Consider the following 14,608-nt stretch of genomic DNA (forward strand, 5'->3'; position numbering starts at 1 on the left):
CTTTTGTCAGGAATGCATAAGTAATTATTTGCACTGGTTCATTCTGGAAGAGAGAAATTGTTTGCATGTGAGCAATAATAAATTAGCCATTTTAAATAGTTGATCCTCTGCTGTCAGAAAAATGCCAATACAAAGGCAGTTTCCAGTAGCTAAGATTTGTAATAGAAATTCAAGCCCTTTGTGGAAAAGGCCTTGGATTTAAGGATCTCATCTTTTTCTATACTGGAAAAAATTAGTAAGAACATTGTCTATTTAGGTGAATCTATATTCTTGACAAAAACTTTATAGGTTTTTCAACTGGCTATTAGGTTTAGAATGAACCCATTTAAACATTGCTATTCTTCCCCTCATTCCTAGCTGAAATGCTGAATTTTGCTAATGCACATGGCTGGTTAATGGGGTCACTGCAGTATTGAAAGAATAATTGTCAGAAACAGAGTAAATTGTTTTCTCTGTGGTTTATTGTTACCATTACTGTTTTGAAATGTATATCAAACAAAGTTACCGAAATTGCCTCGGAGAACCACATTGCAACATGATGGATTCCTACAATTTAGCTGAAAAACCAGATTGCCTTATGGTCCTAACACACTACTCTGCTTGCTGCTCCTCCCCACCCTGCCCTGATTCAATGGACATTTTGGTTTAGTTTCTGAACAAAGAGTTAGAGTTGTGCTACTTCACTTTCATCACATTGCTGTGACAATAAATACTTCACGCAGACCTTCTATATATTTTTAAAAATTTACCAGGGCAAGAATAATTATGCAGGCTATAATCATAGTTTCCACAAAATACATTATAGTAACCCTTACCAAGAGGGTATCCATGTAAAACTGAATGAAAAGACATGTACGCAGGAGCTGATTGAGTCCTGCAGTAAAAACTAAGAGACTATTTCTTTTGGAATGCAGTTATGTAAAAAAGACTTCTGATTTCCAAACGAATAGTTTCTTACAATATCCAGTCACATCTGCTTAGCTGTTTGACTGAAATTACTTTTATTGCCTCTTCCCCTTGAGATACAGTACGTACCAATGCCATTTAAAAAGTCTCCTTTCAGTGCAGAACCAACTCTTGCAGCCAGAAAGAGACAAAGATTCCAGCTCTCCTCTCTCCCTGCCTGGGCACATGCACAATAAAAATGGTCTTTCTCTAAAATTTTTTTGTTGCTGCTGTACAGTTTGTAATTTATTGCAGGTATCCAGAGAGGTAAATTGACAGGCAGCTGCATGCTAGGGTGATATTTCTCTCCTGACAACACTAGATGGACCCAGACATAGGAAACAATGCAGTATCATGAGATATTTTTGCTGAATATGACACTTTCAATTGAGCATCTTTGAGACTGCTTCAGCTTTAAATCTGAATTTGCCAGATATAACAGGGGTTTGACATTGACCCTTCACCTGACAGTAATACATTTTTTATCTTTTAATAACATACAGTAATGCTGCGTCGTGATTTCAGGAAGCTCTTTGAGTAAACAAATCATATTCATCACCTAGAGACCAACATGCCTTACCAGAGTCTATAAAGATGAGAGATAAGCTGAAAGGCAGGCTTGAAGAAGTTTTCAGCCAGCTCACAGGATTTTTTTTCAGGAGTACATTGCTATACTAGTTAGAAATTAATATTTGAAATTTTATTTTTAAGGTACAGTTTTTTAATATGATTTCTTGAATTGATTTCTCAGTACTTTTTGATCCAAATGTACTGAGGGTTTCAAACTGAGTCTTTAGGCCAGTTTCTCAGGAAAACAAGTTTTATGTGCTCATACAGTCTAGCTACCTGTGCTGAGCAAACTGGCTTGGAACTCAAGCTTCAATTTTAAATTTATCTTAAATTTCACATCATACTACAAGCAATTCCCTCCAAATTCTGATTCATTCTCTGGTCATCAACAGAATGAGAAAAGCAGTTGTACTATCACTCCCCCACCCCATGGCAGAAATGCTGAGGTCTGGATAGTTTTTGGTCCAGCCAGAAATGAGTCAGGGTGGGGAAGGTCAGTATTACAGTGAAATAAAAGTATTACAGTGAAAAACTTTTAGACAGTGATGCTTTAAAACAGAAAATGAAGACCACACCAATACAATCGAGAAGTTTTGTAAAAGGCATTCTCACAACAGGTTTCCAGGGCACATCAGCATTGCTGCACGAGACCAACACAGGCATCAAACCCAGCATGTGCATACCTCTGGGTCCTCCCTGCAGAGCACAGCATGGACTTTCCTCCAGATCCAATTTTGCATGACAGCTGCCACTTACAGGGAACTTCATTTGGCATCTGGTGGTAGGAATGAAACATGTCCAGCACAGTAGGATGACAAAAAATTAATTAACTGTGGACTAGCTTGGGAAATTAGCTGGATGAGGGGAAGCAGCAAGATTGGTCTGAATCTTTGAGGAATAACCTCGTGAAATATTTCAGATTATAGAGGGGACACGTGAACATACTGGCCAATCAAGAAGAGTTTCCAAATGTGCACCTGGAAGGTGAAGGCAGAAAGACCCACACAGCATTGAATAGCTGAGGATGGACCATCACCCACACTGTCCACATGTGTGTCTTGAAATTTCTAATGAGGGTTTTGGAACTGTGTTCAAACTGAAAGGGAATATTTTTGTGTAGCACAGTGGAGAATAATTACTGACAGATTGAAGTGAACACCAAGTGTATTGTACCATTTATTTTATCAATTGAATTCTATGATTTGTTCCTTATCCTACAGTCTCGTAATGGCATTAAGTGATAATTGTGTGCTAGCATGGGTAATCAGAATGAAAATTAGTCTTTTTCAGTTGAATTAATTGTCCCTATTTATTCTGCTTCCAATTCAGTTTTTAGCCATTATTTATCATCTATTTAAGAAAGATTGCATCTCTTCTGCAAAACCACTGTCTTCAGCAAAACCACTGTCAGAAATAAGAGCAGTTTTATAAAAACTGAAATAACGCAGTGTTTCTCATTTCAGTTGGCTGTGCCTTCCATACTTAGTTTTTGGCTTGAAAAGAAAGCCATTATAGTCAGATAATAGTTTTCCCAGCCAAAAGCATGCACTCATATGGAAAAGATTGACTGTTAGACTCTGGCAAAATCTGTAATCTACACACAATGACATTTCATAATAGCAGCCTACGCTAAGTAAAGGCATTTTGTTTTTATTTCAAAAAACTCCTGAGAAACCACAGGGCTGATGTATCTGAACCCAGACCAGGAGCCTAGTGCACCATTGTGCTTTTGACAAAAACTGATTTGTTCAGTGCTAGAAAAGACTGGGACGGTCATATCAGTGTTGTTGCAACATGGCAGAGGTCACTATCTGGTACAGCTTTGTCTTGTATAGGAGCTCAGTACCTTAATTCATGAAGTGCTTATTATTGATCAACCATAATAATTGCTAAACGACCCATGGTTCACTTCATTACAGTCAAACCTGTAAAAAGTCCACACTGTTGCCTTCGTTATCTATTTTGAGGCAATTTTTCCTCTTGCTCTGCCTCTCTGTCCCACCAGGCAGGTGAAAATCATAGGTGTGTATAAAACATCCTCTGAGAAACACGATTTTCCTAGCAAACACAAGTTAGAGGTGACTAGGATTATACAGGGTGCAGCATCCCCGGGTGTTGGGTTCAGTCAGATTTTGGGTGACCCACATGCTGGTGCTACTGTTCCAATCCTTGGGGGATTTTTCTCAAAGCTTAAGAGGTAAGTCTGGGTGCACAGCTAGTCTGTCAATTGGACTCTGCAGGTTAGAGGACAAGTTTAAATTGAAAACAAATAGCATAACTTGGAAGAGTCACAGAAGCCAAACCAGTTCTCACAGGTCTCCAGGGATGCCCCATGTTTGCTAATCAGGACACGGGGTCTTGGCAGGCAATGCCTGTCTCTGCTCTGCAGTTGGAGCAGTGACTCTCCCCACAAAGACCTTTCTCTTCCTGAAGTCCTTAGCCTTGGACCTTTGAACTCACCAGCTGCCCACCACTGTGTTGGCAATCCACAGTCCTCTTTTCCTCTCCTGATCTCTCATCTGTCCAAAATACAGCTGTACCCTACCTGGGATCCAGCAGAGGTGACTGCCCACCCCTCTCCTGCACTTGAAATGCTGCCACCGAGCCCAGATCCCTCCAACTACCCCTTCCTGCGCACCCCAGTCCCACCCTGCCCCACGGGTCACCTCACCTGGGAGGGGACATGGAGCAAGGGCACCAGCCCTGCAGAACCCAAACCCTACTAATCCCATCCTGCAGCCTCTCATCTCTCCTCCTCATGGTGTACCATCCTCTTCACCCACCTGATGGGAAAAGGTGGGTGAAGAGTCAAAATATTGGAGAAGTTTGCACCTGCAATGCCTCCAGTCCGTGGCCCAGTGGCATTTATTTCCCTGGCACAGCAAGCAAGGAAAACCCTCCCCAAATGAGCTGCCATGCTGAAAAAAAAAAAAAAAAGACAGACTTTGGGAAAGGTTTTCCTGTAGCTCACACAGAGGTAGGAAGAGTTAAAATAAAAATTAGCTGAGTGTGTGAATCTTTTAAGTGACTCTATCAAAGCGAAAGTTTCTAGAGACCCATATTTTAGTTATACAGGAAATTTTTATGGTAAGTTTTACTACAGCATATACTAGTTAGTGTATTACTCCAGTGGGCAGAGGACTAAAGGATAATGCTGTCGGGAAGACATACAACTCCCAGTTGTCTGCACAGTAAATCTTCCCACGAAGGAGAAGAGGATTCTGCAATTTCAGTCATTCTTGATGCCCTGTGATATACCAGCACAGTTTTTAATTAAAACTATGGAGCAGGAAAGGTTCTTATTCCACTCCAGAGCAGGATGAGTGGTAATGATGAGAAGGGGATGGCTCTTTACTTATTAATTTGCAATATTACTAGTACTCCTCCCATGAACAGCCATCTGGTGCCCACGAACCACAGGGCTTATTATTACAGGGCACGTTCACTGCTGAGCCTGTGAGTTTGCTGCAAATCCCACTCACAGGGACCTGGCAGTGAAGCTCAGGAATTTGGCATGCCCATGAAGCCTCATCTCGTGAGTCTTCAGCCAAAATGTGACACTTCAATGAAAACTCTGTGAATAAATGAAAAAATCTGCTCCTGTGTCTGCAGGGAGCAAGTGTCCCAAGGCAAGGCAGACCTGCAGAACAGCAACTGTGAAGCCAAAAACTACTTTAAGGGCACTCACAACTAATAATTTCTTCACACCAGAGGGTGTTTGCTTCTGCAGTGCCCTCTGGACAGATGTGGCCACATATCAGTGCACTAAAGGAAGCTGCATATCTTGTGCCTTAGTTATATTAAGCAACATTGCCAGTTAATTGGCCCAGAGCAATGGAGGGGAGTGGTGGTTTGTGTTTCTTAAAGAAAAATAACTATAAAATCAAAGGCTGTATTTTTACATTCAGTTCATAGCCACCTTAGAAAATGTCAGGGGTCAAAGCCCCAGTGTGTCAGCATCAGAGTAGTCAGCAGGACCACACAAGAGGTACCTGAGTCACCCCCTATCAACTGCAAAGGACAAGAAACCCACTGGTATCACTTTGAGGAAGACAGAGATCCTGGTCTGGATGCTGAAGAGGAGGCAGCAATGTCAGACTCTGGCTCTCAGTTTCCTTGCCAGCAGCAGGAGCCCTGGGGTCAGCGCTCTCCTCGCCATGGCTGTCAGACAAATTTGATGCCAGTCACTCCTGGGCTGCCACAAGCCACAGGGCTGCTCCAAGTGCGACTGTGTTTGGAAACATGGCCCATACCTGGTGGTGTCCATATGTGAAGTGATGTTTAGGACAACACGGATCCTCTGGTCGAGCAGGAGTCTCCTCAGGCATTGTTTCCAGCTGCTCTCCCCAGGTGCTGATGCTGGCTGTGCCTCATGGACCCTGTTTTGTGCACCAGGTCTAAAGCAAAGCCAGGTGAATGTATCTCCATGACAAAGCTTCACACCGGTGCTCATTTAGATAATTTCCTCTGGTTCTGACAAATGCCATCCTACACAACACAGCCACAATGGTAGTTTTGAAGCCCGTTATGTCATGCTTGTCACCTCGTCTTGTGCTGCCTTCCCTTTGCTTCCCCGTCTTGGGGGCAGCAGAGGCAAGCAGCTTGTCTCCATGTTCATTGCTATCTCAGCACCCTGTTCTCTCCAGAGCTGTCATTACTCCTTTAGCAGCACATCAGGTTTCATGACCAGTGAATTATGCCAAACACTACCAGTCCTGGTTAGATTTTTCAAACAGTTCAGCTTCACTTTTTCCATGTTGTTTATGTCAGGGAGCAACTCCCCATGAGTGCCCAAACAGCCACTTTTTCTCATTTTAAGTGCATTCTTAGAAGTTTTTCTTTGCCACAATAGCTGCAAAAATCTGGCGAGAGAATCGTTGTTGTGCCAACCAGCTTAGTCAAACCTTTATTCCTTTTCACCCCTTGCCTCTCTGACCTACAGTGGACATTCTTTTAACAGGGTGAAGCCTACAGGGTCACAGCCTCAGATTCGTGTTTTTCCCATGATTTTATACTGCCTGCAATACAGGGGCACAGGGAAAGATTTTTTATTGTCTCTTAGGGTATAATCTGCTAAATACTTTCAAGTAGTTGCAATGCTGGTGTTAGAGCCTCATAGCCCCAGCAACATTTAGGTATTTTTCAGGTTTTTTTATCTAGAGAAAGTTTGCAGTGGTGACTACAGACCACAAACTACTTGCCAAAACTGGTTCATGCAGCATAACCAGACTACTGGTGAGGAAGCAGCTGCTTCCAGAAGAATCCTAACAAGAACAAGCAGTTGCATGTTAGACATAGAGCCAAACCAACTACTGGCCTTTTATTAGGGAGGGAAAGCTTTAGAGGTCAATGCAGCGTCCATGGATCCTGTTTTGGCAGCAAATTACATTTAAAATGTTTTTAAAGAAATAAATCTCTAAAGGGGTCTAACTGAAACAGCAGCATAAAGGAATTGATTTCTATCATCCCAGCCACTTCACATATTTCCTTCACGAGATGCTGGAAACTCTAAAACCCAACCAGAAACTGCTGTTCTTAAAGATAAAATGGGAGGTAAGGGCCCCCTAAGTTCATAGCTAGAACTGACTTTGACTTTGAGCATATTGAAAGGAAAACCTGATACAATGACCTTGATTAGTCGTTTTTCTATCCCTTTCATAAAGGAAATAGATAAATCCACCAGTCCTTCCTTATATAGATTAGTATTGAGTTCTGACATACATCTTGAACAACAGGCATGTGCATACTCAGTGTGAAGACAGCAACTGGAAGGCAGAGGAGCCTCATGAGGGCCTGGCCCACTGGGCTGTGTCCTTTGAGATCCTGGAAGAAAAAGCACCATAGTCGGTAGATGACACACTAACATTCAGATAAAAGGTACTTAACTCAAGTGCTGTCAAGAGACTTGCAGGTGCACAAGAGAATTAGGAGATACCAACTTGAAATTGTTTTCTGCTCACTCCTACACAAGAGACTGCATTTCACATTATTCTTCCCAGGAGCGTCTTGCACGACAGAAATCACAGTTATATAACATTTCTCATTATGTCTGCTTAATTAGGCAGAGGAGTTGGTAAATTTATCAAAACATAAGCAGAGTCTGACATTTTGATTGCAAACCCCTTCAAACACTCAACTCTCTATGAAGCCCTGCTCACACTGTGACTGCAGCAAGATGGAGAAATGCAGTTACCCGCTCCGAAACACATCAACCTTTCCATTTTTATCTTTGACTGTGGCTTTGCTGCAGTCCTCTATCACCCCTTCTGAGAATTTTTAGAGTCAAACAGTTCTAAATTAGTGTTTGAGGCTAAGGGAGTGCTCCCCAGGTCTCAGCTAGCTAGCTAGGGTGGTGGGGGTGGTTATAGCTCCCTGCCTTCCAAGCAGCCTGTGCACAAGCCTCAGCCCAGGTTCTCTCCTGCGGCTGAAAAATATGGAAAACTGCTGCAGCAACTGAACAGAACTCTGCTACTATAATGACTTACATATGCAAGCCCCCAAGCCCTTACTGAGGGAGCATTAATTACATATTGTGAAAAATCATCCAGAAAATTAGAAGGTGTGAAATTGGTGCTTGCTGACATTCTGCTCTCTTGGGTTTCTCTCAGTGTAGGGCAGTGGGAGCAAACATCCCACTTCCTTAGGCCAGACTGGTACACCTCCAGCAAACCTGCAACCTTTTCTCCTGAGAGAGAGGAAAGAGACAGTGCCCCTTGCTTGGCCTGACCTGTGGCAAAGGGAGCAGCCTGGCTACACCAGGCAGGAGGAGGGAGGAGGCAAGATCAGGGATACTGCTGAGCACTCACAGCAACTAGGAGTTGGTTCGGTGACCCCGCCTAGATGAAAATTCCAAATAAAAAAATCTGCAAAAGAAAAATACTAATGGGCATATTATCATGTGTCTATAGGTCTTCAATGCATTTAATTTGCAGCACATTGGCACCAAAACTGTTGGAACACATGATGTACAAAGGAACCAACTTTTAATGTAGGTCTCCTCAAATCCTGGCTTTCACTAAATCCAAGTGCTTTGCTTTGCAACTCAGCTCTGGCAATCCCCTCCCCTTGTCAGTCCGTCAATGCTCTGTGCAGCCCTGTAGCCCCTCGAGGGTGGGAGCTACTTTTACCTAACTTTTTTACTTTTATTGGACACTACCAGAAATAGCAAGTGGCTGAACACAGTGTGACAGCTCCAAACATCTACAGTCCAATTAAACTGAAGATAAAAGAAGTTTTCATTCCAATGCATTGTCCTACTTATAACTCCATGTGCGGCAGAGCTTGAAGTTTATACCATGTAACTGTCAGATATTAAAGAAAAAAGACAAAGCAGGAAGTCAAAAGGGGTCTGGAACTAGCAGACTTTTCCCACAGATGAAACCGCATCCTCACATGCTAAAAACAACGAGCACTGGAATATTCTGCTATTTGACATCACAAGAATCCAGTAATTTCACTGAGGTACAGCAATTTCACTTCTCAGCTTTACTGCCCCAGCCTCTCTTCAGATTCAGTTTGTCTGCATCATTCTGCATGTTCACAAAGGTGAGTTGTTTGTGCTCCCCTCTCACCCCAGCAGCAGAAGACAGAAAATGTAATAGACTGCAAGCTAGAAATTGATCTGTGGCAAAGCTGAGCCTCATTCGAAGAAAATAATACATCTGCTGTGCTGCAAATATGGTAAAGGTAAAAAAGATCAGCTTCATCTCTTCACCCTGGATTCTGAAATTAACACTGTCAAAGTACAGCTACAGAAAACACTTTGCTATACTGAATCTGTACAGTGAATGACTAACTTTTCTGATGGCTTAAAAGGATAACAGGACTTCACCCTGTCACCATCGGGACACACGTTTCAGAATGCTTTCAGATGTGTTTGGAAACATCACCACAGATGAACCATTTCACCTCTTGTGCTCCTTCAGGGCTACTCACTGTCAGCCTGGCTGCTACTGCTTCAAGCACATACCACTCCGCTCGCTGTAAAGCACATCTCAAAAGTGTTACAAAGCACATGTCACATCCTCCTGCTGCTCCAGCCAGCAGGTAAAGAACTGGCAAGGGAAAAAAAAGGAGGAAGCTCCACTCATTTCAGGAGAGATTCGAATAGTTTATTTTGCCCAATCAAGAGCCCTTCAGCATAATGACACATTCATATACACATATATGAACATTTTTTTTCTGAAACATTAATGTATAATACATTTTAAATTTAAAATACCAGCTGCACAGGTATTTTTATTTACAAAAATATTCCATACTTAATTTTTTACCTTTGTTATGATGACATAGTTCAGTCCAAGTACATGTAAGTAAAATAACTCTATGCAATCTAACATAGTTGTGTGTGTAACAGTACAGTTTGCAGTTCATATGAAACTATATTTGTAGACAGATGGATTTGCAACCCTACCTAAAAATGCATATTCCAGTAATCATCCTCAGAAGAGCTAGTGGGGCTCAGCAAGACTTAACTGAAGAATAAGTTGCAATGAACATAAAGAAAAAAGAAAACACACATGTACACACTAACATATACATAAACAAGAACTGCTACACATCAAGCATGCTCACCCATGAGTGGGCAATGTCAGAAAAACTTACAGATGTATTTTTATTTTTCCCCCATGGTGCTGGTACACTGAAACAGCAGCATAACTAGAAAGCAGCATGTTTTCCTAGTTCTAACCACTACGGATAGCTGAGCTCAGGTCTAAAATAACACAGTACTGCTTATTTACAATTCTGTTTTAAAAGGGAATATTTAAAACATGTTCCCACCCCTCTCCCTTTGCATCACCTATTACTGAATGGTAGTGGTAATCCACATACAACTCCTTACATGTTTTCAACTGAAACAGTTTAACTTCTAGTTATTTGCCTGGTAATATGTAACTTAGGTACTAACCAAAAGAAATACAAGTGTCAAAGTAACCTACAGCTGTAGGTTAGCTTTAAACATTTCTAGGAGCACATGGAAAACTAAAAGGAATACAGATTGACACCTTCATTTGATTGTTCAATGTTTCTCTCTTTTTTTTTCCTTTTAAAAATGAACACTCACATATTCAAGTCTAAACTTTATAAGGTGTAAAAGAATCCAGAAAACACAGTACACTCCTCTGGTTTGAAACAGTAATAAAGCAGATATATAGCACATCATTATAACATGCATAAGAAGAAACTGGCCCAGCTTAACTTAGCTTTTCAATGAAAACAAATAAAATTGGTTTAGCTGTTTTGAAATTGGTTTAGCTGATTTGCCTACACCACACATATTTCTTTTTCGGTTTTACTTACTTCCTCCCCTCAAACATCATAAATTTCTGTCTACAAAGTACTTGAAGGTTTTTGTGGTAGTAGCAAGCTGTCAACATCCACCCAAAGAGATTCACATAAATTATCCAGGAAACTGGATAGAATGAGAAAAGATTCAACCAACAAGTTACCCTTCTACTCAGAGAGGGAGGGAAGGCAGCACGTTCCTTCCCTCCTGCACCAGGCTCTGGCTGCAGTGAGTGCCCACCTGGGCATGTTAAACCACAGTGAGAAAGCCACAGGCTGTTAAGTTTTCCAACACGTTTGGGATAAAAAAAACCAAACCAACAAACCCACAAAAAACCCCAACATTGATTTACATGTAAAGAGCTGATGTATAATCAAGATTCACAGATTACTGAACGAAAATAGCTATTGGACAAACTGCACTTCAATTTTGGAGAATTTTAAAAGTCTGAGAAATAGGGCTGAAAAAAGTCTCTTGTGTATACCAAAAAAACAAGCCATCATAGAAAACCAGTGAGCCACAGACTGTAGCTATTGAGAAAACTTTTACATTAGGCTAGTTTTCTGTCTTTCTGCTCCTTACTTAGGGAATTGTTTAAGAACGTTCAAAATGGGAGATTATTTTCTGCAAAGCAAAATGGGATATTTGTTTTCATTGCTTAGTAATTGTATCATCTCGATATGAGATATGAATGTATTCATAAGCTTAAAACAACTTCTATGGATAATATACATACTTTAAGTACTTTGACTTAAAACTTGAACATAAGTCTTTTTAAAATTAAAGGTAGAAGTGTACATATAAAAATTATTTAAAACTAAAAGTATATTCTTAAGCAGTATGTATAAATATAACAGATTTTATTGTATCATCTAGTAACAAATGTGAAAGTGTTGCAGTAATTTATAAACTGAATGCCGACACAGGATATGTGCCTTCCATTAGATTCTATATTGTATATACATATTTTGCTAAGAAAACACACATACTAAAGGAATCACATAATTAGCAAAGGTGCCTGAAAGTAATCTGTTCTAAAGTCTTTATTGAACATGTGTGTTTATATACAAATAATGAACCTGAACTGCACAAATGTCAAAACAAAATTAAGGAAATAAATACCATGACAGAATTAAAGTGCAGGAAAAATTCAAGTTTAAAAATTCAGGTAAGATCAGTGCCATTAATTAAGCAAAAAAAAAAAAAAAAACACACAAAAAAAACCCCAAGCACAAAACCCCCAAGCAAACAAAGATAAAATTCACCCCCCTCCCCTAAAAGAAAAAAAAAAAGAAAAAATATAAGAAAAGGAAAACAAAAAGGAAAAAAATCCAAAAATGCTTACTTCCAAAAATCCTCCTTTGGATGTAGCTTTCCAATATCACCTGCCACACAAGTACCACCTCAGGCACAAAAACTTTGCATAAAGACAGATAAGGAACACACCTATATAATACTACATTTTATAACTGACTCTTTGCTGAAGAACAAATCACTGGATATGCCTGTGGTGTAACACTTTCAGACTGATTTGCAACACACACATATTACACATACCAGGATTCAAAAGTTACGATTTGGCAGGACTGAGGTGAAGAAAAGCTTCTTCAGTTTACAGTTCCTAATGAGACACACCACATATAAACAGATAGGTAGCAGCAGTTTCTTACACTTGCATCAAAAAAAAAAAAAGTAATAGCTCAATTGTATTTAATAGTTTTCCAGACACTCTAAAAAATTTTCACACAACTAAAATGCTAGCCAAAAAACCAGGGGTGCTTCCCCACAAGGATTTCAAGATACTTTGCTGTACAAAAGGTGCACCACCATAGCAGAATAAGATGCAATGACATGTGTACGATCAACTTCCTTCCACAGGGAAGGGAAAAGGAATGCTATAGACTAAAATTGTACATAGCCCCTTTTTTTGACCAAGAACCATTTGTGTGTTCATCTCATGAACAATAATTTCATTGGTCTTCGTATCTAGATGCATGCTCTGAACATATGCAACTAAATAAATTATCATAGATTTTATAATACCAAATAAGCCACTACTCTTCTCATACTAGCAGATGGTCTCTCATTGCCTCTTATTTTTTTGCTTGCTGGTGGTTGTCAAATGTGTCTTGATGAGAAAGTTAAATATGCTTTCCTTTGAAGCCAAGGTTATCTTCCATTGGATGATACCATGATTTGTCGAAGAGTACTTTCACCATCCTCTCCCCCAGAGCCTGACCAGATTAAATTTCCAGGATTCTGTTGCCCTGAAATATGATTTATCTTCACCAGGTTATTTAATCATCAGTCATCTCAGTTTATAAATGTGAGCTAAGGAAGGAGCCAAGTGTCGGCTAGGTTGGTTTTTTTTTGGATGTGGTATGGATAATTGTTTATCCAGTTTTCTTCTACATGGATTTTTAACAAAATGGTGTTAACTTAAATATGCATTAATTAGACACTAAAAAAATAATTTCATCTGCAAAGGCAAATATTGCATGGCAAGCTGAGTTAAGCAACTGAAGTTAACAATGCCTCAGTAGGTATGGGACAGAGCCATGAAGAAATCATAATGCTGCTTATTCAAACTGTCATGTTCTCATTTCTTAAGTCTTTTGAAGAGCAGACACGGTATGGTGTGCACTCATACTGGCAACAGAATTCACCTGTCTTCTTCAATTAAATGTTCTTATACATAAAGTCAGAAAATTTATCAGGCTGTGCTACAAAGCCCAAACATATTTGCCTCCCCTTTGAAAAGTGAATTAAGAACCATCACTAACTTCAATATTTTACATCCTTCAGGTGTTTTGTAAGGTTGCCTTATCTGTGTACCCGCAACATCACTTGACAATAACCAAGGTTTTGCTTTGGGCACATTCAGAAAGTGTGTGAAAAAAGCACGCAAAATGCAATGGTTGGAGAAGCAAACCCAAATGATTAATTTTAGACAACGTAGACCTATCAGCTTCTAAGTACTCCCTTTTATAAAACAAAACCAGTCAGTAACTATTCCTGCTTTGAGGAAAAATGTCTAAATAAATTTTTGAAATGCAAGCACTTATTTTAAGGAATCCTCTTTTAAAAAGAGCTCTGGTCATTCCCACTGATACAGCTTTAGTGCAGTAGCCATTAACAAGTTAGCTCAGATGTATTATTTACCTCACCCAAACTGAACATTAGTTCACTATTTCCTAAAGTTTTTGTGCACACTTTCCCACTGCTTACATTGAAACCCCTGCTTTAGAGACTAAATCCAAACTTCAGGCCACCTGCCTTTATTGCTGGGTGGGGCTGAGACAGGTACTTGTAAAATAGCTCTACTAGCAGAATTTAGAGATTTGCTAAACAACATACCGACAATTTTTAAATATTAGATGTTTGCTTGCTAATATTCATGCATCAGCACCTCCATGGTGTGTAAAACTTTGAAAACCTGAGTCCAAGGTTATCTGATTTCATAGTAAAGGACTAAAAGGGCATTTAGAACTTAAGTTTTGAGCAAAATTATCTCAGCTGTTTCAATTAATGGCTGTAAAGATACATTCTATTAAACATTTATAAAAACTCACAGCATGAATGGAACCCACAGCCAATTCTAAATGTTACACAACCTGAACCAATAACTATTTTTGGCAAAAAAAAATTATTTAACTGAACAGAAGTTGAAATATTCTTACCACAATGAAGATGTTACCACATTTCACATTACACGGCCATAACACAAATGAAAACTCTCAGCATGACACATTCCAGTCATATTATTCACTTGACTTTTTTAATGCAAAAATTATGTATTTTTTTGTT

The sequence above is a fragment of the Acanthisitta chloris genome, unplaced genomic scaffold, assembly GCF_000695815.1.
Source record: "Acanthisitta chloris isolate BGI_N310 unplaced genomic scaffold, ASM69581v1 scaffold45956, whole genome shotgun sequence".
Classification (NCBI taxonomy): Eukaryota; Metazoa; Chordata; class Aves; order Passeriformes; family Acanthisittidae; genus Acanthisitta; species Acanthisitta chloris.